The following is a 5821-nucleotide window of genomic DNA, read 5'->3' as shown; positions in this document are numbered from 1 at the left end:
ATTTTTGACACTTGCATTTTTATCAAGTGTCAATTGGGGGGAAAACTATAAACTGTCCAAAAGGGTAATGTCTCATGGCAAAGTGTAAACTAAAGTGTATACCATAGTGTACATGTATGAAAGTCCTTACTGATTGAACTTTGCTATTTTTACATTGATTTTGACACATTGTTCGACAGTTGCATTGTTGTCAAGTGTCAATTGGATGGGAAAACTATTTGAAATACAAACTGTCCAACAGGGTAATGTCACGTGGTAAAGTGTAAATTATAGTGTACACCAAAGTGTACATGTAGCAAGGTCCTTACTGATTAAACATTGCTATTCGTACACTATTTTTTGACACGTTGTTTGACACATGCATCACTGTCAAGTGTCAATTGGATGGGAAAACTGTTGGAAATTTAAATTGTCCAAAAGGGTATTGTCACGTGGGAAAGTGTAAACTAAAGTGTACACCATAGTGTACATGTAGCAGGGTCCTTACTAATTGAACTTTGCTATTTGTACACTAATTTTTGACAAGTTGTTTGGCACATACTTTTTTGTCAAGTGTCAATTGGATGGGAAAACTATTTGAAACTTAATCTGTCCAATAGGGTAATGTCACGTTACAAAGTGTAAACTAAACTATACACCATAGAGTACATGTAGTCAGGTTCTTACCGATTAAACTTGGCTATTTGTACACTAATTTTTGACACGTTGTTTGATACTTGCATTGTTATCAAATGTCAATTGAATTGGAAAACTGTTTGAAATATAAACTATCCAACAAGGTAATGCCACGAGGTAAAATGTAAACTAAAGGATAACCTATTGTTTACATGTAGCAATATCCTTACCGAATGAACTTTGCTATTTGTACACTGATTTTTAACACGTTGTTTGACACGTGCTTTGTTGTCAAATGTCAATTGGAAGGAAAAACTGCTCGAAATTTAAACTGTCCAACAGAGTAATGTCACGTTGCAAAGTGTAAACTAAAGTATACACCATAGTGTACATGTAGCATGGTCATTATCGATTAAATATTGCTATTTGTACGCTGATTTTTGACACGTTGTTTGACACTTGTATTTTTATCAAGTGTCAATTGGAGGGGAAAATTGTTTGAAATAAAAACTGTCTAACAGGGTAATGTCACGTGGCAAAGTGTAAACTAAAGTGTACACCATAGTGTACATGTAGCAATGTCCTTACCGATTGAACTTTGCTATTTGTACACTAATTTTTGACACGTTGTTTGATACTTATATTGTTGTTAAGCGTCAATTGGATGGGAAAACTGTTCGAAATTTAAACGGTCCAACAGGGTAATGTCACTTGGCAATACGTAAACTAAAGTGTACACCTTAGTGTACATGTAGAAAGATTCTTATCGATTGAACTTTGCTATTTGTACACTGAATTTTGACGCGTTGTTTGACACTCGCATTGTTTTCAAATGTCAATTGGATGGGAAAACTATTTGAAATTTAAATTGTCCAACAAGGTAATGTCATGCAGCAAATTGTAAACTAAAGTGTACACCATAGTGTACATGTAGCAAGGTCCTTACCGATTGAACTTTTCTATTTGTACACTCATTTTTGACACGTTGTTTGACACCTGTATTGTTGTCAAGTGTCAATCGGATGGGAAAACTGTTTGCAATTTGAACTGTCCAGCAAGGTAATGTCATGTTGCAATGTGTAAACTAAAGTGTGCACCAGAGTGTACATGTAGCAAGGTCCTTAATGATTGAACTTTGCCATTTGTAAACTGATTTTTGACACGTTGTTTGACAATTGCATTGTTATCAAGTGTCAATTGGATGGGAAAACTATTTGAAATTTAAACTGTCCAATAGCGTAATGTCATGTTGCAAAGTGTAAACTACAGTGTACACTATAGTGTACATGTAGCAAGGTCCATATCGATTGAACTTTGCTATTTGTACACTGATTTATGACACGTTGTTTACACTTACATTGTTGTCAAGTGTCAATTGGATGTAAAAACTGTTTCAAATTTAAACAGTCCAACAGGGTAATGTCTTGTTGCAAAGTGCAAACTAAAGTTTATACCATAGTGTACATGTAGCAAGGTCCTTATCGATTGAACTTTGCTATTTGTACACAGATTTTCAACACGTTGTCTGACACTTGTACTGTTGTCAAATGTCAATTGGATGGGTAAACTGCTTGAAATTTAAACTGTCCAGCAAGGTAATGTCATGTTACAAAGTCTAAACAAAAGTGTACACCATAGAGTACATGTCGCAAGGTCCTTACCGATTGAACTTTGCTCTTTGTACACTATTTTTGACACGTTGTTTGACACTTGCATTGTTGTCAAGTGTCAATTGGAGAGGAAAACTGTTTGAAATTGAAACTGTCCAACAAGGTAATGTCATGTAGCAAAGTGTAAACTAAAGTGTACACCATAGTGTACATGTAGCAAGATCCTTATTGATTGAACTTTGCAATTTGTACACTGATTTTTGACACGTGGTTTGACACTTGCATTGTTGTTAAATATCAACTAGATGGGTAAAATGTTTGAAATTTAAACAGTGCAATAGGGTAATGTCACGTTGCAAATTGTAAACTAAAGTGTACACCATAGTGTACATGTAGCAATGCCCTTACCGACTGAACTTTGCTATTTGTACACTAATTTTTAACACGTTGTTTGATACTTGCATTGTTGTTAAGCGTCAATTGGATGGGAAAACTGTTCGAAATTTAAACAGTCCAATAGGATAATGTCACTTGGCAATGCGTAAACTAAAGTGTACACCATAGTGTACATGTAGAAAGGTTCTTACCGATTGAACTTTTCTATTTGTACACTGAATTTTGACACGTTGTTTGATACTTGCATTTTTCTCAAGTATCGAGTAGATAGGAAAACTGTTTCAAATTTAAACTGTTTAATAGGGTAATGTGATGTTGTAAAGTGTAAACTATAGTGTACACCACAGTGTACATGTAGCATGGTCCTTATCGACTGAACTTTGCTATTTGTACACTAATTTTTGACACGTTGTTTGACACTTGCATTGTTGTCAAATGTCAATTGGATGAAAAAATTATTTGAAATTTAAATTGTCAAACAAGGTAATGTCATGTGGCAAATTGTAAACTAAAGTATACACCATAGTGTACATGTAGCAAGGTCCTTACCGATTGAACTTGCAATTTGTACACTCATTTTTAACACGTTGTTTGACACTCGTATTGTTGTCAAGTGTCAATCGGATGGGAAAACTATTTGAAATTTGAACTGTCCAGCAAGGTAATGTCATATTGCAAAGTATAAACTAAAGTGTGTACCTGAGTGTACATGTAGCAAGGTCCTTACCGATTGAACTTTGCCATTTGTAAACTGATTTTTGACACGTTGTTTGACACTTGCATTGTTGTCAAGTGTCAATTGAATGTGAAAATTGTTTCAAATTTAAACAGTCCAACAAGGTAATGTCTTGTTGCAAAGTGTAAACTAAAGTGTATACCATAGTGTACATGTAGCAAGGTTCTTATCGATTGAACTTTGCTATTCGTACACTAATTTTGAAGACGTTGTTTGACACTTGTACTGTTATCAAATGTCAATTGGATGGGTAAACTGCTTAAAATTTAAACTGTCCAACAAGGTAATGTCATGTTGCAAAGTGTAAACAAATGTGTACACCATAGTGTACATGTTGTAAGGTCCTTACCGATTGAACGTTGCTCTTTGTACACTGATTTTTGACACGTTGTTTGAGACTTGCATTTTTGTCAAGTGTCAATTGGAGAGAAAAACTGTTTGAAATTGAAACTGTCCAATAGGGTAATATCATGTTGCAAAGTGTAAATTAAAGTGTACACCATGGTGTACATGTAGCAAGATCATTATTGATTGAACTTTGCAATTTGTACACTGATTCTTGACACGTTGTTTGACACTTGCATTGTTGTCAAATGTCAACTGGATGGGTAAACTGTTTAAAATTTAAACTGTGCAACAGGGTAATTTCACGTTGCAAATTGTAAACTAAAGTGTACACCATAGTGTACATGTAGAAAGCTCCTTACCGATTAAACTTTGCTATTTGCACACAGATTTGACACGTTGTTTGCCACTTGCATTTTTGTCAATTGTCAATTGGATGGGTAAACTTTTTGAAATTTAAACTGTCCACAGGGTAATGCCACGTGGCAAAGTGTAAGCTAAAGTGTACACCATAGTGTACATGTAGCAAGGTTCTTACTAATTGAACTTTGCTATTTGTACACAGATTTTGGACACGTTGTTTGACACTTGCATTGTTGTCAAGTGTCAATTGGAAGGGAACACTGTTTGAAATTTAAACTGTCCAGCAGGGTAATGTCGAGTGTCAAAGTTAAAACTAAAGTGTGCATCATAGTGTACATATAGCAAGGTCCTTATCGACTGAACTTTGCTATTTGTACACTGATTTTTGACACGTTGTTTATACATACATTGTTGTCAAGTGTCAATTGGATGGGAAAATGGTTTAAAATATAAACTCTTCACCAGTGTAATATCACGTGGCAAAGTGTAAACTAAGGTGTACTCCATAGTGTACATGTAGCAAGGTCCTTTCCGATTGAACTTCGCTATTTGTACACTGATTTTTGACTCGTTGTTTGACACTTGCATTGTTGTCAAGTGTCAATTGGATGGATAAACTACTTGAAATTTAATCTGTCCAATAGGGTAATGTCATGTTGCAAAGTGTAAACTAAAGTGTACACCATAGTGTACAAGTAGCAAAGTCCTTATCGATAGAACATTGCAATTTGTACATTGGTTTTCGGCACATTGTTGGACAATTGCATTGTTGTCAAGTGTCAATTGGATGGGAAAATTATTCAAAAATTAAACTATCCAATAGGGTAATGTCACATGGCAAAGTGTAAACTAAAGTGTACACCATAGTGTACATGTGGTAAGATCCTTTCCGATTGAACTTTGCTACTTGTACACTAATTTTTGACATGTTGTTTGACACTTGCATTATTGTCAAGTGTCAATTGGATGGGAAAACTGTTTGAAATTTAAACTGTCCGACAGGGTAATGTCTTGTTGGAAAGTGTAAAATAAAGTGTACACCATAGCGTACATGTAGCAAGGTTTTTTATCGATTAAACTTTGCTGTTTGTACTCTGATTTTTGACACGTTGTTCAACACTTGAATTGTTTTCAAGTGTCTATTGGATGGGAAAAATATTTGAAATTTAAACTGTCCAACAGGATAATGTCACATGGCAAAAGTGTAAACTAAAGTGTACGTCACAGTGTACGTGTAGCGAGGTCCTTACCGATTGAACTTTGCTATTTGTACACTAATTTTTGACACTTACAATGCTATCAAGTGTCAATTGGATGGAAAAACTGTTTGAAATTTAATCTGTCCAACTGGGTAATGTCACGTTGCAAAGTGTAAACTAAAGTGTACACAATAGTGTACATGTAGCAAGGTCCTTATCGATTGAACATTATAATTTGTATACTAATTTTCGACACGTTGTTTGACACTTGCATTGTTGTCAAGTGTCAATTGGATTGGAAAATTGTTCAAAAATTAAACAGTCCAACAAGGTAATGTCACGTCGCAAAGTGTAAACTAAAGTGTACACCATAGTGTACATGTGGCAAGGTCCTTACCGATTGAACATTGCTATTTGTACACTAATTTTTGACACGTTGTTTAACACTTGCATTGTTGTCAAGTGTCAATTGGATGGAAAAACTGTTTGAAATTTAAACTTTCCAATAGGGTAATGTCACGTGGCAAAGTATAAACTAAAGTGTACGCCATATTGTA

This window comes from Olea europaea, unplaced genomic scaffold, assembly GCF_002742605.1.
Source record: "Olea europaea var. sylvestris unplaced genomic scaffold, O_europaea_v1 scaffold1139, whole genome shotgun sequence".
Lineage (NCBI taxonomy): Eukaryota > Viridiplantae > Streptophyta > Magnoliopsida > Lamiales > Oleaceae > Olea > Olea europaea.
This window is presented reverse-complemented; position numbering follows the sequence as displayed.